The sequence below is a fragment of the Canis lupus genome, chromosome 5 (assembly GCF_011100685.1).
Source record: "Canis lupus familiaris isolate Mischka breed German Shepherd chromosome 5, alternate assembly UU_Cfam_GSD_1.0, whole genome shotgun sequence".
In the NCBI taxonomy this organism is placed as follows: Eukaryota; Metazoa; Chordata; class Mammalia; order Carnivora; family Canidae; genus Canis; species Canis lupus.
The window spans coordinates 11,166,578-11,190,048 of record NC_049226.1 but is presented as its reverse complement, the minus strand read 5'-3'; the positions used below and the strand labels follow the sequence as shown (position 1 = coordinate 11,190,048).

Below are 23,471 nucleotides of genomic sequence, written 5' to 3'. Positions count from 1 at the left end.
AAAAGAAGGAAGGGAGGGAGGAAAGAAGGAAAGGAGGAAGGGAGGAAGGGAGGAAGGGAGGGAGGGAGGGAGGGAAGAAGGAAGGAAGGGAGGAAGGGAGGGAGGGAGGGAGGGAGGAAGGGAGGAAAGGAGGAAGGGAGGAAAGGAGGAAGGGAGGAAGGGAGGAAGCTACCTTTTGAATATACTTCCAGACTTTTTTCTAAATGTTTATACATGTAACTTGATATTAGTTTCTGTATTCCTAGCACTTAGCTCAGTGTAATGCCTGTTACATCTCAGTGGTTAATAAATGTTCTTTGAAGGAATGAATACATGAACCACTGACTATTTCCTCGCATTCTGTTCTTTGTGAGGATGAAGAAAAGCAGGTCCCTCTAAGAATGACAAGTTTCCTGGGTGCTATGAGACATATCTAAACAGATATCCACAAAGCAGGCTGTTTTCTCTGTTTCTGGATACTAAGCACCCCACCTCCCAGCATTTTGTGTCCTGAAGGAAATCAGGCATTAGCCTCATATCACCTTAAAAATGGACACTTTATACTTTTACAGCAGCCTATAGTTTACAAAGTGCTTTCATAGGGCTCTAGTTTAGTCCTCAAAGTCGAGCTGTGATGCAGTGTCTTTATTTCCTTCTATGGATGAGGAAAGGGGGACGCGAGAGGCTAGTAGTGGTTCCAAGTTACGCGACAGACCCAGGCCTGGAATAGTGGGTTTAGCGTTCCTGGGGGTGGGGTGCCCGGAAAGTCCATCAGGGGCTTTGTCACTGTGTCACTGTCTGAGGACCCTGGGGCGCAGAGGACAGAGGTGCAGGGAAAAGTGGCTTTTGTCCTTCATCCCATGCCCACCCCCTGGGAGGCAGAGTGGCCCATGATCTGTCTCAGTCGCATGGCACTGAAATGAGAAACCCTTGTTCTGAATGACTTTACCTGGAGGTGATCTCTTCCGCTAGACTGGCTGTGACATTAGAAATGGACAAAACCTAGGACGTTTCCCACCCGGAGCTCGATGGGAACTGGCAAGTGTCAGATTTGAAATTTCTCACTGCAACTCACAGGCTTCTGCTGACCTGGACTTGAACGCTCCAGCCTGGGAACAGTCCAGGATTAAATGTTGACAACTAGCTCAGGGGATATACGTAAAATGCCTTTAACTCCAGTAGGGGCAAGTGGTCACCCAGCCAGGGTCCGAGACCTGCCTTCTCATTCTGGCCCTGCCACGATTTTGTCACGTGCCTCTAGACAGATGGCATGTTCTCTCCAGAACTGAGCTTACGTATTTTTTAAAAGTTTATTTATTCAAGTTATTTAAGTTATGTATGTATGTATGTATGTATGTAATCTCTACACTCAATGTGGGGCTCAAACTCACAACCCTGAGATCAAGGATCACATGCTAGGGCACCTGGGTGGCTCAGTTGGTTAAGTGTCTGACTTCGGCTGAGGTCATGAGCCTGGGATACTGGGACGGAGCCCCCATCAGGCTCTGTGCTCAGCAAGGAGTCTGCTTCTCCCTTTCCCTCTGCCCCTTCCTCTACTTGTGCTCTTTCTCTCTAACTTTCTTTCAAATAAATAAATAAAATCTTTTTTAAAAAAGAATTGCATGCTTCACCAACTGAGCCAGCCAGCCACCCCTGAGCTTATGTATTTTTAAAAAGTTAGTAAGTGAATAAATAAATTAAAAACCAAAAAAAAAAATGTAAAAAAAATTTTTTTAAAGGTTCACCTGGGTGGCTCAGTGGTTGAGCATCTGCCTTTGGCTCAGGTCGTGATCCTGGGGCCCTGGGATCAAGTCCCACATTGGGCTCCTTGCAGGGAACCTGCTTCTCCTCTGCCTGTGTCTCTGCCTCTCTCATGAATAAATTTAAAAAAAGATTTTTTTTTAAAGTAAGAATTAGGTGGTCTCAGAGAAAATAACCTCTGAAAGCACAAGGAGTGCCTACATAACTCCGTTTCCTTATTTTATTCTTTGTAATCTATGTCTTTAAATAAAAAAGCTTACTCATATAGCAAAAAAAAAGTGATTTATGGGACACACATATACGTATTAAAAAGTCTATAATCTCATAGAGGAGATATGTTAGATGTTGCTGAAAAAAAGTGATTGCCACTTGCTGCCTTGGCTCTTACCTAAGCCCTGGATTACTTCATGCTTTGAACAAATGGATGGGAATAAGAGTGCCCAGCCCTCATCTCTTCTGCAATAGCCTGATGGAACAGAGAGAGATCAGAGACCAAAAAGCCTGGTTTGAATTCCCAGCCCCATCACTGACCGACTTTGTGGACCTTGGGCAGGATCCCTGTTACCCCACCTGTAAAATGGGTATGTGGTAAGGAGTAAAGATAATTTCTGTGAGTTCTCTGGAGCAGTCCTGAGCTCACAGCTGGTGCTCAATGTGTGCGGCTGCCCTCTGTAACACGGGGCAGGGTAAGGTAAGCAGAACCGCGGGGCTATAGGACAGCAGGGAAAAATGTGATTATTTCATGTTTCAGGGCCAGGTGCCTAGGGAGGAGTGTTGAAGGAGGGCCCTGAGAGAGGGTCCTCAAATTTGAAAGGTGGAGGGAGGAGAGGGAAAAGCAAGACAAGGCAAGGAGGCAGGAAAAATGCAACGAATGTACAGGCAGTAGAAAGGAGCATATTCATACGGGCAAAGGTGCGTCAGGGCGGGTGAATTGGGGCCAGGTATTTGAGGGTTCAAGGTGACTGAGCATGGAGACTATCTTATAGGAAATGGGAAGCCATTGGAGGCGCTGAGCAGACGAGTGACAGGTTTAATAAGTTACATTTCTATCTAGAAGGCAGTAGTAGCTGCAACCCAAGGAAAAACATGGTACACACTTCAGAGATGGACTTGGAAGCAGATGTCAATGAAGTCCTTCTATGCAGCCGCTGTGGGGCAATGGCAGATGCACTCTGTGACACCAGTCTATCATAACGGTCTTGGAGAGAGAGAGTGGGCTCACCTTGGGTAAGGTGGGCGAAGAAAGATGACTTTGGACAGACTTGGGGGAGGATAAGGTCACGTAAGGATTTCTGGTTCTCACAGTTGTGGACTTTAAATGGGTTAGTCATGTAAGATCTTGAATGTGGATCTACAGTTGGAGTCTTCAGGGACCCAGGGTGACAAGGCAACTTTATTTTAGCAATAAAGTAGCATGTTCTTCAGCCTCGACTCACATCAATGTTGAATAACAATCGCTGAGGACAGAAAAAGAAAAGACGAGAAAGAAGAGGGAAATGAAGGAATAGGGAAAGAGGGAGGGGAGGGACAGAAGAGGGGAAGGGGCTGGAGACAAGACAAAGAAAAGAAGAAAGTGGATCAGGGGTAGGGTCAAGGATTGGAGGCTGTCTGCTCTGGGGGGCCACACACAGCCCTGGCCACACAGCGGCCTGCCCTGGCTCGAGTCAGCCACTTGAGCGGCTGAGAGGAGGCGGGAGGCTGGAAGGCTGCAGTCAGCTGCATCTTTTTGGCTGTAAATAATCAAATGGAAAATGTTGGATGATTCTCCCCTGGCTCAGTCTGGAGGGAGGAGGGCTATTCATCAATCTTTAAGCTTTTTCACTTCTGGGGATTGTCACCCATGTCAGATCCATCTGGACATTTCTGCTTTATTTTTTTTTTCCCAAATGCCTTTGCCAGGAAGAATATTTAACACATTTAGATGTAAGAAACTAGGACATAGAGGCACATTGGTTTCTCCCTTTTTTCATAAAGCCCAAGTGTTCTTACGGGATCATTAGGTCCGTTAAATAATTTGTTAGTCATTCATTCATGCAACAGATATTTAAAAAAAATATCTTAAGAATTTATTTATTCATGAGAGACACAAGCAGAGACACAGGCAGAGGGAGAAGTCAGCTCCCTGTGGGGAGCCCGATGTGGGACTCGATCCTGAGACCCTGGGATCATGCCCTGAGCTGAAGGTAGACGCTCAACTGCTGAGCTATCCAGGAGTCCCAACACATATTTTTAAAAATTTATTTATTTTAGAGAGAGAGCATGAGAGGGAGGAGAGACAAAGGGAGAGAATCTCAAGTAGATTTCCCTGTGACCATGGAGCCAGTGCAGGGCTCCTCAGAGGCTCGATCCCAGGACCCTGAGAGAGTGACCTGAGCCCAAATCAAGAGTTGTTGGATGCTTCCCCAACTGAGCCACCCAGGCGCCCCTACTCAACAACTATTTCACCAGGGCTCCATGCAAACAGGGGGCCTTGTAGACTGCTCTTGGTTGGGCGTCCCGCAGGACCACCTATGTCATAAAGATGAGATCACACGCTGGACGAAAGAAAAGCAGATACTGCAAGACGTTCCCCTAGTTATGTTGCTGGTAACAAAACAAAACAAAACAAAACAAAACACAAAGCTCATTCATCTTCATGAGTTCCTTGTAACTTCCCTACAAGTCTCCCTTTCCCTGTTTTCTCCTCCTACTGCTGGTTACTCTCTGTGCTTAAAAGGGCTTCAGCTTGAAAGTAGCAGCCGGGTTAAATAGCCCCACTTCTTTGGCCATCAGCCTTAAATCACAGTCTCCTTTTTGGTCCTGCCCACTTCCTGTTTTTATCACATGTCTGGTCTTCCACACTCTTTCATTTATAATGGCTGCCCCTGATTAAATCCTTCCCAGGCCTGGCACCTCTTCTTTATTTGTCTCCTTATCTTTGAGCCTCACAACAAAATCCTGAAAGAAATGGAGACTCAGCTGGGTTTCCTTCCTTGCCTAAAACACAGAGCTGGGGGCGGGCTTTGAACCTTCAAGGGCCTGACCTTCGAGAGAGGGCTCCTTCCTTGACTCGGTGTGGCCTCCCCAACCTCCACCTGAGAGCTCTTCCCCCCTCCTGCTCTCGCCCTTGCCAAGGACCAGAGAATTTCAATCAGGAGACTGTGCCCCTTGGTTCTCTCTCTATTAATAAATGTTTGATTGATTCTAAATGAGCTGTCACTATGCCTTGGAGTGAGGATTACGAGCAGCTCCATAAGCAGATTGTAAAGTGACGGCCATGTGACCCAAGCTGTTACTGTGACAACAGCTGAGGAGGAAGACTAATTATGGAGATGGGGAGGAAGGGGACCAGGGGGCCTGAGGGGCAGGGCTGGGCGCTTCTGGCCTTATCAGGGCTTCAGCAACGGGAAGCCAGACTTTATTCGCTTTCTCCAGGTCCTTTTGATATTTTATTTTTAAGATTTTATTTATTTATTCATGAGAGACACAGAGAAAAGGCAGAGACACAGGCAGAGGGAGAAGCAGGCTCCATGCAGGGAGCCCGATGCAGGACTCGATCCTGGGACCCCAGGATCATGCACTGGGCTGAAGGCAGACACTCAACCGCTGAGCCATCCAGGCGTCCCATCCTTTTGATACATCTATATTTTTTTCTTTTTATATTTTAAATAAAATCTTAGCCCACACTCCTCATTGCCTTGAAAAATAGCACCGGTTTTCTTTCCCTGGTTTTCTTGGGGAATAGGAATGATAAAGTGTGAACTCCTATCACCTATGAAAACTTGTTGTCTGAGGATCTTGGCTCAGATCTGTAAGCACAAGGGATTTAAACAGTTTTTTTTCCTGATGATTCTCGTGAGGTGGCTTCCCTGAATTAAATTTCTGAAGCTCACTCACAGTGGCACCTTGCCCGTGTGGGAATAGTCTCAGCGTGCCACAGGGGAGAGGTAGACTCAGCTTCCCTGGGAGGGCAGTGTGAGAGCATGCTGACCCCCGTGGCATTCGGCAGAGGGGCTCTTTTATTTCCTAGCTCCGTCAAATCATTTAATCTCTTCAAAGCTTTGCTTGCCTCACCTGTAAAATGACACTGGAAATGTCATCTGCCCCACAGGGTTCTGGTGAATTGTGAGAACATAGCTGTAGTACCACGCTGCCCCTAGGCCACGGGGCACCTCGGTGTCAATTTAAAAAAAGGCCACCCTCTTGGCAGAGGCTACCTTTCAGGAGCACAGCCAATCAGGGCAAGGAATTTATTTATTTATTTATTAATTTTTAAAATTTATTTATTATTTTATTATTTATTTATTTATTTTATTTATTTATTCATGAGAGACCCAGAGAGAGAGGCAGAGACACAGGCAGAGGGTGAAGCAGGCTCCATGCGGAAAAATTATAAATAAATAAATAAATGACAAATTTTAAATATAAGTTGTCTGACCCCTTATCTCCAAAACACAAGAATAGGGCATTACAACATAGGTAAGGATAACATTATAGACACTCTCCCCACAACAAAAAGGAGGGGGAATGGTGGTAGAGGAATGGGAATCACTGCTACCCAGAGAACTTGAGATCCAGTAGAGAATGTGCTGGTAGTATGTTGATCAGAATTCAAGGCTTGGGAAAGATTCTTCAGGACTCTTGGCTCCACTCTCTAGGCTCTTGGTTCCGCCTTCGGAATTATCCTGCCCATAGATGGTGGCCCAACGCCATAGCTGAGTAGTTTCACAGGCAACTTCTTCCCTGTAAAAGTTTAGGATTCCTGTTGTGAGATTTCAACCCTTAAATTCAAGCTGGAAGCATTTCTGCCACTAGGATTCCCTGAAAAAACTTCATGGTCCTCCCATGGGCAAACACAGCCGTATGTGAGGGAGCAAGGCTGGCAAGGGGCACCCCAGGCTGACATCAGCTCCCATTCATGCCCTGGGCTGGGCACCCTCAACAGAGCCCAACCCCCAACCTTAGCAAGTGAACCAATCTACTGGCACATTTTAGTTGGGATCCGTGACCTGTTATTAATATCATTTATCACATTTAGTCACTCAGGATTTGTTAACTGTTGTCACTATTATGTGCCGTATGTTCATCAATTCCCAGAGAAACAGAGCAGCCTAAGAGGACCCAAGATTTTACACAAGGAACAAGAAACTCAGGAACAAGTTTCTGAGATGATTGCTGCCTGGGTGCTAAATTCCTTGGGGCTGGTTTGAGGAGAAGAGGGAGGGAAGGGAAGGAAAGGGGGTTGTTGCTACAAGGGGCTTGGGTCAATGAAGCTTCGCCCCAGGGCTATGTTTTTGAATGCTCCAGGTCTGCTTGGAAAAGAACATGTGGATGGAAGGGGTCGAGGTCTACAGTCAGAAAAACTGGCTTCCACTTCTGATTTCCTCCTTGTGTTTGCCCTGAGATCAAGGGACAAGACTTCAAATCTTTAGTTTCCTCATTTAAAAATCTGGGTTGTGATCTCTCTCCTATGTATGTTACAGGGTTGTGAGGTTCAACCGAGATAATTTGTGAAAAAGCACCAAGTTCTGCAAGACAGGGTAAATGATGGAGACTGTCCTTTCTCTCCATGTATTTGTAGGTTGGCAGAGGCAAGGAAGCAGGTTTTTTACTTGCTTTCCCTTTTTCAGTTGAATATCCTGAGCCTTCTGTATGGACGTTGGCCCGGGTGGGTATCAGATGCTCTCAAGCATCACTGGCTGGACCTAGATGGACCCATAGGGTCAGGGCACACTTTGAGGTTGTCACCTTAGCCTTTCATGGTGCGTTCTGGAGCATCCTTTGCCATTGGCTAGTGGAGACCATATTTGTATTTCCTGTTCTGCCCAAAGAGTCAGACTTGTTGAAACCTATGGTTAATTTGTCATATCTGACATCTAGATTTGATGTGAATTCCCAGAAACAACCTTAGGGGAAACCCTCACCTGAACTCTCAAACCCTCTTTTTGCTTCTCCACTGCAATATGCTCATGTGTTCACAAAGCTGGACCATCACCACCAAGCCCTGCAGGAAAAATAACAATTGAATTACAGAGAGAGTGAATTAATAACTGATCTCCATAAAGTCTGGCTGCATCCACCACTGAGATGCCAAGAATTGATGACTTCACTTTTTTTTTTTTTTCTGAAGCAACTCCTAAAGTGCACAACTGGGCACAGTTCCACTGGGAAAGTAGATTAATCAGGAAGACAGAGGTGCCTGGGAGACGCTCAGATTTAGAATTCAGATTAGCTTCAACTTGGATTTGTCCTTTTTCTTAATGGATGTTCTTCTTATTTTTCATGGACTTGGGACACACATATCCTTTTGTGCCAAATCTGTCAGTTTTTCCTGTATAGCAGGAAAAGTAAGAGGTGATCCTGTATTTTTAGAGGAAAATGGAAGCCTGGGGAAGATCAGCAATTTGCTGGAGGCCCCAACGGACACAAGAAGCCTCAAATAACATTTATCAAATAAAATGTGTGGGTCAGGATGAGTAAGAAATTAGCAAAGATTCAGCCGCCTTCTTCCTCTGCCTTCCATCTTCTGGAACCAGCGAATGAGCTGATTAAGCTGGGGTGTTAGGAAAAGACAAGTTCTTCCAAGACCTGAATCTGGCATCCTCTCATGAGGGGCAATTAGCTCCTGGAAAGCACAATGATGATCAGAGCTGCTGAGTTAAACTTTAGCCCTGGACTATGAGAAACACCAGTCATCTTCCTTAGCTCTAAGTTAGGAAACTCTCTACTGATACAGGGGGCAGTTGCAATTGGAATCCTCATTTGAATATCCAGATACCTATGGGAAGGTGATGATGAATTGCCCTCTTTCATTATTACAGGCTAGAAAAAAATAAAATAAACCAGGAGGAAGAATTTTTTAAGTCAGAGGGAAACAGGAAAGTTTTGGACACAAGTGGTCTTGTTGTGCTCTAGGTTGTGAATCCGAGAAACCACCAAGGACCTGACACTGATGCAAGTACACGAGGGTTTATTTACAAGCTTGAGCTTGGGTCCAAGGATACTCCACACAGCAGAGCAGGGGCTTGGACCCTGAAGTGGGTTACAGCTGGGGTTTTTATGGGCTGGTCTAGGGGATTTTCAGAAGGCGTGGAGGATTTTTTTTTTTTTTCCATTCCAATATGGGGGAAAGGGTGGGGGAGTTTCTCAAGATCTGATATGGGATTCTCTGCCAAGGGCATTCTGAGCTCTGTTGTCTTTCTGGTATGGGATTCCCTGTTAAGGACATTCTGCAGTTTTTCCTGTAAAGTTCAGCTCTTATTCCCAGGGGCCTAAGATGGCTGTACTTGTGCTAATGCTAAACTTGAGGTGGAATGGCCTTAATTTTCTCGGCCTCCACAATCTGATCTACAAGGTGGCCTGTAATTCCTCTTGGCCTGTGTTTTCATTTCTCTTTTCTTTTGAATGTCATTGTATGGACAATACTCAACGTGCTGAGGCAGCGAGAGCGCCCAGAGCAAGCTTTTACATGTGCTGGAGCAGCCAGTCCAATACCACACATTCCCAGGGAAGGCACTGGTGTTCATACGGAGTCCGAGCTGGGTTTACCACTCGGACTATCTGAGAGAAAAGATGGCTGGGTTGAAGGGACTTTGGGTATTTGGTTATTGAACTTCTTTGCCTCTGTTTCTGGACCTGTGTTTCTTAACTGAAAGTGATTTTGCCCCCTAGAGGACATTTGGCAATCTGGAAACATTTTGGTTGTCACAACTGGGATTGCTACTGGCACCTAGTGGGTAGAGGCCACGGATGCTGCTGCACATCCTAGGAGGCCCAGAACAGTCAGTCCCCCGCAGAATGATTGGGCCCAAACTCTCAATAGACTCAATGGTTGAGAAACCCAGTCCTGGAACAGTGGGCGAATCCCTTTTTTTTTTTTTTTAAGTTTTATTGTATTTATTTATCTGAGAGAGAGAGAGAGAGAGAGAGAGCGCACAACCAGGGGAGAGAGGGAGAAGCAGGCTCCCTACTGAGCAGGGAGCCCGACTTGGGGCTTGATCCCAGGACCCTGGGACCATGACCCTAGCCGAAGTCAGACATCCAACCAATGGAGCCACCCAGGTGCCCCCAGTGGGAGAATCCTATATTCTTTTCTAAAGCAAACAAATCACAGAAGGATCACAGTACAGTTTGTATCATACTGGCTTTACTCAGATGAAAGAAGACCTGCCTATTTCTATTATAATAATAATGCTGTGTAACAACCACTAGACCTCAGTGATATACAGCAATAAAAAAATATTTTTATCTATTTATTCATGAGAGATACAGAGAGAGAGGCAGAGATACAGGCAGAGGGAGAAGCAGGCTCCATGCAGGGAGCCCAATGTGGGACTTGATCCTGGGACTCTGGGATCATAACCTGGGCGGAAGGGAGGTGCTCAACCACTGAGCCATCCAGGTGTCCCTACAGCAATAAACTTTATTCCTCATGAGGCTAGAGGTCAGCTGGGCAGCTCTGCTAACCAGAGCCAGGTTCAGCTGGCCCTGACTGAGCTCACTTGGGTCTCACTTTGGCTGGAAGCTTGGCTGGTCTCTATGGGTTCACTCTTGTGGGCTGTTGGCTGGGGTGACAAGGGTGACTGGAGCATGTGGTATGTCAGCATCTAGAGGACTAGCCCAGGCCTTTCACAGGCTTTGTTAGTGGCAAAGCTCAAGAGAGAGAGAAAAGCATGAGAAGCCCTTGAGGCTAAGGCTGGGAACTGGCTCATAGCTTGCACTATACACTATTGGCCAAAGCAAGTTACATGATTCAAGGCACGTAGAAACAGACAATGTTTTCTTTCTTTCTTTTAAAAAAAAATTGTTTTAGATTTCATTTGTTGGAGAGAGAGAGAGAGAACACAAGTTGGGGGAGAAGCAGAGGAGAAGCAGATTCCCCGCTGAGTAGGAAGCTGAACATGAGATTCAATCCCAGGACCCTGAGATCATGACCAAAGGCAGATGCTTGACTGACTGAGCCACCCAGGTGCCCTGAAACAATGTTTTCATGAGAAGAGCCGCAAAGTCCGTTGCAAGGGGCAAGGATACAAGGAGGTATGAAGAATTGTGTGCATTTTTACCATCAATCTACCACATGCTTCTTCTCCACTTCTAATTTACACTTAGGCCTCAAAGTTCAGTTGAGCAGTACCTTCTTCAAGAAACTTTACTTGACCCCTCCTTTGTCCTCCTGTGTGAATTCTGGGCTGACAACCCTCAAAGCACCCCTCCTCACACTGTGCCCCAATCCTGGGCCCAACCATTGGCCAGCCCCCTGATAAATCTCGAGCCATTTAGTAATCCCTGCCTCCAAGAACCATGAATGAGTATGTAGTTTCCTTTCTCCGTCTGTGTCCTAAATGGTCTATAGATTTGGTTGTAGACCATGGAGTTAAAGAGCTTGAGTTACGGAGTGAGAATGTGTTGGTTCGAATCCTCCCTTTGCCTCTTACTAGGTCAAGTCAAGCAAGCTAACTAATCTCTCTATTTCTCTGTACCGTGAGGATAATAAGATAGTAATAGTACATACTCCAGAGGTTTCTGAGGGCAAAATGAGGTTATATAGGAAAAGTACTTAAAAGAGTGGCTGGCACGCAGTGATCTTCAGATGGTGACTTTAGTTGTAATGTTTCAACCCAGCACCCAGTTTGTAGAGAATGGTGACTTCATTCATTATTAATTCATTACTTACAGGTAGACATGATACTCTTGTGCTTCTCCTCATATAAGAGAGCATCGCACATCACTGGCCACCTGACCGCTCAGAGGCTGAATTCATGTTGCTTCTCTGGCTGGTTCTGCATGCCTGTCAGTCACTGGAAGAGCTAATCGTTTCCTTCTCCAGAGGTCACTAGAGCTGAGAGAGTCAACTTGCCACCAGGGAGACACTACTCCCAGGGTGGAAGGAGCCCTATGCCTCCTGTTCCTACAAGCCTGACTCATCATGGAGACGCTGGCTGGGCTGTTGGATTTCTACAGATCACAGGGATAATGAAGAGAATTGTGTGGGAGGAGTTTTGAGGAAGCTCAAGAGCTGAATTCAGTGTTTCTGTAACATTTTGGGAACTGTTAAAATAAGACACATGTACGATTTCAGACAGACTTTTAAATGGCAGCATAAAACAACTGCTTCTGCCATAGTCTGGGCTTGTGGGTTTTATATCCATAAAAAATTAGAAGATGCCTCGTGAATAATACACTGACTCAATTCTGTGAGTCGCAACGCCCCTCACAGGGTGACTGTGTCTAACGCTTTTAATATCCTGCAAACTGGCTGGGTGTCTCTCACTTGGTGGATTTCAGCAGAAATGGAAGCCAGTAGGAGAATCGGTGTCATCAACTTCTCCCACTTTCCAAGCTGCCAAGTCAGATGGTTCTTGCCTGGACTTGAAATTGTTCTTAGTGAAGTCTTCAGGTTAAAACTGAACATTTCTGAATCACTTATAAGAGATTCTCAGTGCCTGGTGGAAACTGGATTGTGAAAGTAGTTATCTGGGGCAAACCCAGCCCAACCTAAAGTTGCACTTTGATGAGCCACCTCCGGGAATTCACTGTAACGTGACCTCTACTGAACACCTGTGTCCATGCTAATGTTTTTAATCTTTAAAGAATGCTTGTGTTTTGTAGTCCAAAGAATATAATTTAGCACTGATGGTACAGGTTTTTAAAGCACATTTAAATAAACATTTCTGGAGGAGTTTGTCTTGCTCGCAAAGTAGGTATTTAGCTCTCTGAAAGCAAGGGCCAAGTCTTAAATCTGTATTATTACTTCTACAATCCCTGGCACCAAGCTAGACACACACAACACCTGATTCCTCCCTGTAAGTTGTCACAAACTAGTAACCTACAAATTTGTTTCATTCATGGTTTTTGTTTTGCCTCAGTGCAGTGGTATAAAAGGCAATGTAATTAGGGCTATGATATAAGCAGCGGAGCATACATGTTATATCCCTGGCCCCTTCCTATGTTCACATGGTCTTCATGAGGAATGTGAGTCTCCCCTACTCATTTGCTCAGAATTTTCTTCCCATTTCTCATTCCCTGTGTAGTCCTGCTTCTACTGCAAGGTACAATTCTAGTTGCATCTTCCCCATAAACCGTTCCTGACATGACACCCAGAGAGCCTCTCCCTCTCTGAGCTCCATTGGCACTGGCCTTCAACGTACTTCATTTATTCGGTAGCTCGTACATACCCTGGTGTTTCTGCTCTTCTATGTGGTATTTATCCTCCCTTGCCAGTTGAATTGGGGATTTTTTGAGCAGACTGTAATACCACTTTTTAATACCAGCCCCGGTTATGTCTTGTATGGAGCAGGTGCTGAATATGTGTTTGTAGGCAAGGGAGAATGATACTTCTAGAGACAGTCCTTTATCATGGGCACTTTGCTGGGAGGATTTAGCCAATCTTATGGCCATATTGCCCTTGTCCTAATCTCTATTTAGCATTTGATTATAATCATGGATCTCCTTCTACTTTTTATCCTTTCTCATCGTCAAAGAGGTCTTTTCTACTTTTTACCCTTTTTGATAATCATCAAAAGCCACCTCCAAACCAGATTCTTTCCCTTTATCCTCTCCAAGAGACTCCATTTGTTTGTTAAGCATCTGCCTGCTTTCTCTTAAGCTAGCTAGATGTTTTCCTGAATTAGTTCAGTTGCAGGAGACAGACTGTAGCAAGAATGGTATTAGACACATCTGGTAGTGTCATGTTCCTTAACAGGTAATTATTCAGCACCTACTCTGTGCATTGCGCGGAGTAAACACTATGAGCAACTCATGCCTCCTGCTTTAAGGAACTTTCGGTCTAGTTGGAGAAATACTACACACGTGCATGAAATGCATACGTAATTCAACCAACTGAGCCACCCAGACACCTGACTGTTTAAGTGTCTGCCTTCGGCTCAGGTTATGATCCCAGTCCCACATCACTGTGCTCCCTGCTCAGCAGGGAGTCCTCTTCTCCCTCTTCCTCTGCTCCTCCCACTACCCCATTCTCTCTCTCTCAAATAAATGTTTTTAAAAAAATTATTCGATGCTTATGAAGAGTACTAAAGTATCAGTAAGAGCTATGAATTCCAAGGAGGGCAATGTCTCTGAAGAGTAAGGAGAAGGTTTCAGAAGCAGGTGGAGTTAGTTCTGGGTCCTGAGTATGAGTAGAATTTATAGAGGAGAAACTGAACAGGGAAGATTCGCCAAGAGGGGACAATATATAGTGGGAAGACCTGAAATTTTGGACTCACATACAACCCAACCCTTACTATCAGGTCACAAGTCTCTGAATTTCATTCCTTATTTGAAAAATACCTTGTCGCATTGTTGTGAGGGGTCAATGGACAAAGTATGAACATTTCTGGTGTAGCGTCTAATATAATAGGTGACCAATAATTGCTTGTTAGCCTTGTAGCAACTGTCAAAAGTGATCAAAAGAAGTCAGTGGGACTGGAGATGGGACCATCTAACTGGGACATAAAGGGAGTGATGGGACATGAGGAGGGAGAGTCAGGCTCCTTGTTAGGTCACCTGTTGGGGGGCTTACATGTCTGGATACAGACTTGCGCTTTAAGCAGTAGGTGGTAGGTGGGAATGCTGAGGGCAGCCATGATTTTTTTTTTCTTTTTTTTTTTTTAGCAGATTTTGTAAGTTCCTAATTTGGAAAGTACGCAGGCTGAGGCACCGGAAGTAGTGGGTGGCAGGCGAGGGCTGAGTCTCTGACTCTGCTCATTACACTCATGTGAGTGAGGTTTTGCCTCCAACAATTTGAGAAATACGTAAAAGACTGTTAAAATAAGAAAATCCCAAAATACTAAAATTCTGAAATCTAAAATCATCTAAATCTGAAATACTTAATTTAAAATACTGAAAATCCTTGAGGACCCCAACAACACTCTTCAGAGCCAGTAATTCTGAGCAGTTCCTCTTTGAATCATTCAACTATGTTGTATTCCAGGAACCCGGCATGGTAGTGATTCTCTAACTTTGCCAACTATAGTTTGGAAACCAACTATAGGCAAAAGTACTGATTCACAGCTGAAGCTTTTTTTTTCTCCAGCTCATCAGTATTAAGTAAATAATAAATTTATATGCAGCTGTTCTTGGTGAGTAGTGTTTGCTGGTGGGACCTGCCTATACATGTTGCCAGTGCTGTGTTGTTCTCAGATTAACACTTAATTAACTAATCTTGTTCCCGAACCTAAGTGAATGGCTAACCTACCACTGTGGTGAGTGGAGCAATGTGAAAAGCATTTTGCAATTTATATGCATTCTGCTATTTTAATTCATTGCTTCCAGTCCTAAATCATAACCAAAAACTATGTTTATAGACCAAAGGAAATGAACTATCTTATGTTGCCATTTTTCAAGTTAGAAAAAAGTAGCCAAAAAAGTAGATCAACAGGCCATATTGGAGTAATAGCCTGATAACCAGAAGGCACATTTGAGTTGAAGTCCCTGATGAAAAACTGCTAACTAGTCTGAAGAGTCTAGCAGAGGTGTCAGAAGGCTTTTCACACCCACTTGGTCAAAGCTCATTCAGATAATTTTAGGCCAATAAACATCTATGATTCCTGGCTCGGTCCCCTTTGTAGAGGGCTAAGCCTTCCTAATCTAAGAAATAAATATAAGCAAGGGTTCCTGGGTGGCTTACTCGGTTCAGTGTTGGCCTTCGTCTCAGTTCATGATCCCAGGGTCCTGGAATCGAGTTCTCCATCAAGACTCAACATCCCTGCTGAGCAAGGGAGCCTGCTGCTCCCTCTTTCTCTAACCCTCCTACTTGTGCTGATTTGCTCTCTTTCTGTCAATAAATAACATGCTTTAAAAAAAAAAGAAATAAATATAAGCAGACTAAAAGGGTGCTTACTCAGTTGTGATATTGGTGACACTTGACATTGACCTTGAAAGGAGAAGGGCACTTATCCTCTTGGAGAGGGGCAACATATGCACCCACTTGACAAGTCTATAGGTGTCTTAACTTGAGTCTAATTTTATGTCACTCCAAGAGATGCTGATTTGACTCTGCCCATTCATGTTTATCACGGATGGGCGTAAGTATGGAGTATTGTAAATAAGACCTGATGTCTTTAATGAAAGCCTTAATCAAAGTTAGCTGGATTCATTGAAGGCCAACTGTGTACCCATCCTGCGTCGAAGACTGAGGACATAAGGACAAATGTACACAATTCTTACTCTTAGAAATTGTGATGAGCCATGAGATGAACACATCTCATGTAGGGAATATCTCAGCATAGCATATGCCAAATAGTAAACAGTGGCGTAGTCAGTGCTGTTGGGTTTTACATGGGAAGCTTTGTGGTGTATTCAGGGACAGTGAGTGTGTATGGACTTGACTGGAGTTGAGGATTGAAAGCAGATAATGTTGGCAAATAGTTTGCAGCAGAACTCGCGGGGGGTGGGGGGTAGGGGGCGGGGCGGGTGGACTTTGGTAACCAGATCACTTCAGCTTTGCAGGCAACTACGGTCCATGGAAAGCCTGACTGGGGACAGCCAACTGCCTCAAATTTAGGAGGGTAAACCCAATGGCAGTGTGTTGGGTAGACCAGAGTCAGGGACAACAAGGCCGTTACGAGAGCAGAAATAGTTTAGATGGCAGCAGACAGACAAAAAGCCCTGATGGGGCTAGAAAGACATGTAAGAAGAATCATGAAGAAAAAGCAGTTTTTGCTGCTTGTTTCCTCTTCAGTTGGACCATGGTTGCTGTCTTTGTCAGTTTGGCCCATTTTAATAAGACTGGGGGCTTGGAACAGCACTCTTGTCTCACAGTTCTGGAAGCTGGGAAGTCCAACACCAAGGCACCAGCAGTTCTGGTGTCTGGTGAAGGCCCGTTCTCTGATTTACAGACGGCCGCCTTCTCATTGTATCTTCATGAGGCAGAGGGAAAAATCTGCTCCCCAGTTTCTTCTCATAGGGGTTCTAATCCCATCATGGAGCTCCACCCTCATGACCTGATCACCTCCCATAGGCCCCACCCCAAATACCATCCCCCTGGGAGTTAGGATCTCAACACAGGAATATTGAAAAGACACAAACATCCCTGTATCCCAGTTACCATAATTATTAATACGTCTATCATACTCTTCTGCTTAATTTGCAAGTTTCTTGAAGATAATGTCTTCAGAGGAGGTTCTGTTGGTGGAATTAAATTGTGCATTGCCTAACATGTTGAAATTCAGTTCTTCCCCACACAGATTATTATTAATGAAAATCTGTTTAACTGTTCTCCAAGACGTACCAGCTAGGAGTCTGTTTGGGATTTCAACATTTTATGCAAAAGGTTTATTTCCTGACATTGCATGACGTTGAATAGAAATTCTCCCCCTACTTCTGCCACACACACACACAAACACAGAATCAAAATGCTTATGTTTGCCTAAAAAAACCAAAAGGGGTTGCTTGAGGAAGCAAACACTTCCATTTTGAGGCAGAAACCTAAAAAACTGTGAAGGGTGTTAATCAGTTTCTCAGGCTTTTAAACATTGCATCGCATTTTGTTTTTCTGCTTTTGAAATTCATCAGACCTCCAGCTTGGGGATTTCTGATCTGTAGAAAGCTCTTTAACAAACATCCCCAACACCCTTTTAGACAAATACCCCTTCTTCAGATGCAAGAATGGAAACTACTTTCTATTCTGGAAAACGTATGGTGTTCTATTCTTTGAGGCTGTTGTAACTGCTAGTAGCAGTCTCGTCCTCAACATTGGTGGCTCTTCACTTAGCCTGCCCTCTTTCCCCAGAGCCATGTCATGGGCACGGGGGCAATCTGGGAGCCATGTCGGATACTAATTGGATACTAATTGGGACTGCAAAGCTTTCTTACACTGCTTACTTGCCTAAAAACAAACAAACAAACAAACAAAAAAACCCCAACTGCTCAGCGTTTTAAGAGGCTTTATTTGAGAGAGAGCACAAGAGTGAGCATGAGCTGGGGTGGGGGTGCAGAGAGAGAGGGAGAAGCAGACTCCCCACTGAGCAGGGAGCCCGATGTGGGACTTGATCTCAGGACCCATGAAATCATGACCTGAGCTGAGGTCAAACGCTTAACAGATTGAGCCCCCCAAGTGTCCCCCCCGCCCCCTGAATCTGCTTATTGTTCCACTTTTATTCATTTCACTGCATCCACTTTTTACACAGGGGATAGAATATTCAGCATGAACTCTGAAGCCAGAGCAAATCCAGGCAGTGACACTTGTTAGAGAGATGATGGCGGTCAGATAACTTCTTGGACAAAACTTTGTTTTCTAATTTGAAAATGGGGATTAATCCTACCTACTTTCCAGGAATTTGTGCGGATTAAATGAAATGGCCTTGAGGGATGCAAAGCACCTGGCATACAATAGTCTCCGTGAACATTAGTTTCTTTTCCTTATTTGTTAAGTATTTGTTTCTGAGCATTGTAGTGCTGAGGATAATGCAATGGAGAGAGAGAGAGAGAGAGAGAGAGAGACAACCCCTGCTGTTCTATGTCATTATGACAGTGGTTCTCAAAGGGTTCCCCAACCAGCAGCAGCATCAACACCCATCTCAGTTTCACTCCATTAGAGGCTCGAGGGGTGGGGCCCAGCAGACTGGGCTTCTGGGTGATTCTGATGCCTGCAGTTCTGGGGTTCTGAGAGCCTTTGCTTCTAGATAAAGGCCAGCATGGTGGGTTTGTGGCTGTATGACCAGGGAAAAGGTAGGGGTGTGTGTGTGTGTGTGTGTGTGTGTGTGTGTGTGTTACTCTTTATTAACATCTCAAATACAGGGGCATCTGGTGGCTCAGTCAATTAAACATCTGCCTTCCCCTCACTCAGGTCATGATCTCAGGGTCCTGGGATCCAGCCCTGCATCGCATCATCGGGGTCCCTGCTCAGCGGGGAACCTGCTTCTCCCTCTCCATCTGCCTCTGTCCCCCGCTTGTGTTGGTGCTCTCGCTCTCTCAATTTTTAAAAAATTTTAATTTTTTTTTAAAAGATCACAAATACATTCAGCTTAAGGAAATGAGCCATGCAGGTGGAATTGGAGAGTACCGAAATCATTTAGATTTGGTCTTTGGTGTCTGATCACATTATTTGTTCTCTCTCTTTGTCAAGCCAAAGCCCCGGGGACCAGGAGTAAATAGAGTGGTCGGGGAGCCCCTGAATCTGGCCTCAACAGTCTCTGTCTTTAGATAAGGGGGAGGGCTTTTCTCCCCCGGGAGCAGGGTGGAGGGGGCCAGATGTCACTGGCACGGGGAGCCACCCCTCTATCGGATGATTTTTAAATCTAGGTCATCTCACCACCTCCCCGTGGCTCTGCAAGAAGACTTTGAGCTTGTGTGCCACGGGCGGGAAGGTCACCAAAGCCTTGACACCGAACGCTTTTAGCCCCATCTGAGCAGCTATTTCTGAACACGGGGCACTCGGCTCTAACCCTTCCGTAATTGGCGTCAAAACGACAGCAAAACAGACGCAGAGATTCCTCAGCGGCTGGAGATCTGGGTCCCTGCGGGTCACGGGGTCACGGGGACCCGGGGACACGGGGCCTCCCCAGGGCCGGGCTAGCGACTGGGTGGCTTCTGCCCCCTTGCGGGCAGCCCCCGTCACTGCACCCTGCCGGCTCCGCCCCTGGACCGTGCGCAGGGCCCTGCGGTGAAAGGAGGCCTCGCTTCCCCTCCTTCTTCCCACCTCCTTCCCTCACCCTCCTCTTCCTTCCTCCTCCCTCTCACCTCCTCCCTCCTCCCTCCCTCACCTCCTCCTCCCCTCCTCCCCTCCTCCCCCCTCCTCACCTCCTCCCTCCTCCATCCCTCCTCCCTCCTCCCCTCCCCCTCACCTCCTCCCTCCTCCCCCCTCCTCCCCCCTCCTCCCCCCTCCTTCCTCCTCTCTCCTCACCTCCTCCCTCCTCCTCCTTCCTCCTCTCTCCTCTCTCACCTCCTCCTCCTTCCTCCTCTCTCCTCACCTCCTCCCTCCTCCTCCCCCCTTCTTCCTCTCACCTCCTCCCTCCTCCTCACCTCCTCCTCACCTCCACCCTCCTCCCTCCTCCCTCTCACCTCCACCCTCTCACCTCCACCCTCTCCCCTCCTCCGTCCCCCTCTCACCTCCACCCTCCTCCCTCTCACCTCCACCTTCCTCCCTCCACCCTCTCCCCTCCTCCCTCCCCCCTCCTCCCTCTCACCCCCTTCCCACCTTCTCCCCCTCCTTCCTCCTCCTCCCCCAGCCCCGAGCTTCCAGGGCCCACCTGCATTTCCATCAGCTCCAGGCTGATTTGTAGAAGATGTGGCTGTTACCATCAGCTGCTGCTGCAGGACTCAGGTGTTCCAAACCGCATTTGGTGCAACTGGTCCGATACTGTCCATACACACGGCACGCTTCAGGACTGTTTTACAACATACATTTTTTTTCAATATGAATTTTAAAATAGAAAAATTTTAAAGATATAACAATTATACAGGTATTATGTTGGCTTTAGGGGAAAACATCATGCCCATAATCCTATCACTTACCAATATTCTGCTGTGTCAGCGGTTGGGTGGCGAGGAGTGGGTGAATTGGCCACATTGTGGAGGAAGGCCCGTGTGACTCAGGGCTGAACTGGATTTAGGGTGGAAAAGAGGCATCGGAGATATTTGCCTTTCAGTGTCATTCACAGCTTTTTCGTTTTGGGGGAGAGTCTTCCTAAGTATTAGTTTTTTTAAATGTATTTATTTATAGCAAATAGTTACTATTCCATTTCATTACCAGAACAACTCACTTGCTGGCAACCTCATCTCTTCCAAGCAGAGGACAAGACATAGCTACCATCCAGTGGTATGTTAGTTCCAGGTGTACGATATAGTGATTCAAGATAAGCGTGCTCTTTAATCCCCTTCACCCTGTTTCCCCCATCGCCCCACATCCCCCTCTGGGAACTCCCAGTTTATTCTATAGCTAAGAGTCTGTTGCTTGGTTTGACTCTCTCCCTTTTTTTTTTTTTTCCTCTTTGTCCATGTGGCCACCAACTTTCTTTCAGAATGGAGGGCTTGCCTGTCAGAAGAAGGCTGGTTTATTCTTCTCTCATTTTCATTCTTTACATTAAAATATTTATCTTGGGGGTGCCTGGGTGGCTCAGTCCGTTAAACATCTGCCTTTGGCTCAGGTCATGGTCCCAGGGTCCTTAGATCAAGCCCTGCATTAAGCCAAACAAAGAGCCTGCTTCTCCCTTTGCCCATCCCCTGCTCTCTCTCTTTCAAATAAATAAACATCTTTAAAAAAAATAAAATGTTTAACTTGGGCATTTTTTCCTCATTCTAAACCTTTGTGGAGGTGTTTTTTTGCTTGTTTGTTTTGTTTGTTTTTAAGAGAATAGCTTTGGTCTGTCTCCAGGGGCAGAGCCTCCACACAGATGGGATTAAACCAAGGGAGGATTTTCAGTATGTTGGAGGAGGACAGTAGGTGAGGGAACACATAAGGTTAGAAATGGAGACCCTCGTTTGAATCCTAGCTCCGCCGTGCAGTCACTGTGGGGCACGAACAAGAAATTTAACCACTTATGGTGGGTTATTTCTTCTTAAAAATGGGGACTATAGTAGCTATTTCACTGAGATGTTATAAGTATTAAATAAGTAACCACATAGGAAAGTACCAAGATGTGGTCCTGGTCCCAAATATGGGAACTTACCTACTGAGGTCTCTTCCATCTAGATTCTCAATCCCTTTTCACACCTGTCTTGTCCTCCAAGCAGTACCTTAAGGACAGAGATTATTTGTTTTGCGTCACCAGTATGTAGCTGAGGGTGAGACACCTGCTAGATGCTCAAGACAGGTTTGTGAAACACTCGAGGGTACAAAGGGATGTCCCCATGGTTGGCACCAAGTGGGATCTTGGTCCACTGAGCTGCATCCTCTTGCTCTTGCTCTTTCCTACTCATTGTGTCATTTGTCTTCTGCTACTTTCCGAAGACTCTGGACTTGGGGATAATTAGATATACAGCGAAGGTTATACTGCTGGTACCAAAATAGGAGGTTCCCCTAAGAATTCACAGTAGTCTTATTTTCCTAAAACGTATTTGCAAGGAGACAGGGGCGTTCAGAGCTTTCTCTTGCCTCACCCTTTTGAGCTACAGTCACTGATGCCCACTTCCCCATAACTGTGGTCACAGCCTTCCAATTTCCTGCACAAATCTGTGTCCAGCTGTGGGGTTCACTCACAGACTCAGACCTGCCTGGGTCTGTGCATGGATCGGAGCTAAGGATTGTGATGGGGGGGGGGGGAAGAGAAATGGATTTGAGAAATAATTTTACAGGGTAGTATAAGCAGAACTGGTTAACAGATTGGAAGTAGAGGGGAAGGAAGAGAGGCATCCCCAGCTTTCTCATGAGGGCAACGGGCAGTGGCCTGCCAGTAAAATCCCACTTAGATTGGGAACTTACCCACGTTCCTGCAGGATGGGGAGCAGGTTGGTGGCGGGTAGGACAGGATATCCACTTTGCACAGACTGAGGTCCCAGCGCAAGGCTTGGACGCAAAGCAGCCTGTTTCAATTCTGCTTTTTCTTAACTGGAAGAGAGGCACCTCCCTACCCCCAGTCTGGCTGATTAGAGGAACCAAATTGAAACGAGAAGGGAAAGGACATTATTCATGAGCCTCATAATTTTGAAATATCTCTGATCTCGATTTCTATAGCTGATCTATCTGAATCTGTTACCGTATTAGATTCACATCTGTGTACTAGCCGGCGTGCCTAGAGTTACTGGAAACAACAATTATCATGCAAAAAGGAAATCCACTGCAAATCAACACTGTAATTTTTAACTGCCTACCCCTCTTCTGGCTACTGTCAGAAACCCCCCCCCTTGGTTTCTCTTGATGTTGCATTTCCATATCCTGGGGACCCTCAGTATGGTGGTCACTAAGGCATCTCATGGTCCTTTAGTTTCTATTCCTCAGGAGGATGACGGTCTAGCTCTTTGAGGTGTCACTGGGGCTTTCTGGGGTGAATTCCTTTTATTACCTTGTGGTCCACCTTTTAAAGTCTGACTATCCCAAATGCTCAAAATTCAGTAAAAATGAATTCAGCTGTTTTTATGTAATGCATTCAGAAATTAAAAACAAAGAAGGCAGCAGCTTTGATCTTAGAAGTACTATGTAGTATTTAAAAACATCTTAATTTAAGTTCAATTTAGTTAACATGTAACGTATTGTTGGTTTCAGGGGTAGAATTTAGTGATGCATCAGTTGCCTACAACACCCAGTGCTCATCACGTCACGTGCCCTCCTTAACGCCCATCACCCAGCTACCCCGTCCCCCCACCCTCCTCCCCTCAGCGACCCTCATTGTTTCCTAGAGTTAAGAGTCTCTTATAGTTTGCCTCCCTCTGTTTGCCCCCCTTTTATCTTATTTTTCCTTCTCTTCCCCTGTTCATCTGTTTTGTTTCTTAAATTCCACATATGAGGGAAATCATATGGTATTTGTCTTTCTCTGACTTATTTCGCTCAGAATACCCTCTAGTTCCATCCACATCATTGCAAACAGCAAGATTTCATCCTTTCTGATGGCTGAGTAATATTCCACTGTATACAGATACCACATCTTTTTCCATTCATCTGTCGATGGGCATCTGGGCTCTTTCCATAGTTTGGCTATTGTGGATGTTGCTGCTGTAAACACTGGGGTGCAGGTGGCCCTTTGAATCACTACATTTGCATCCTTTGGATAAATTCCCAGTAGTGCAATTGCTGGAGTATTTGTCAAAGTCTTCCTACATGGATGACTCAGTTTCACTCTGTACAAATTCAGTGAGGTGTAGGAACAGAGGGGTGCATCTCC

General features: G+C 45.6%; 1 long non-coding RNA gene across 1 annotated transcript; it reads right to left on the bottom strand.

Moving 5' to 3' along the window:
- Positions 1-6,053: 6,053 nt before the first annotated feature.
- Positions 6,054-22,183, bottom strand: LOC106558763. Its single transcript, XR_005359118.1, has 6 exons — positions 22,076-22,183; positions 21,324-21,390; positions 20,170-20,257; positions 19,905-20,042; positions 7,644-7,723; positions 6,054-6,462 (listed from the first exon to the last, which is right to left on the bottom strand). It is a non-coding gene; the product is annotated as an uncharacterized LOC106558763 (long non-coding RNA).
- Positions 22,184-23,471: the final 1,288 nt, after the last annotated feature.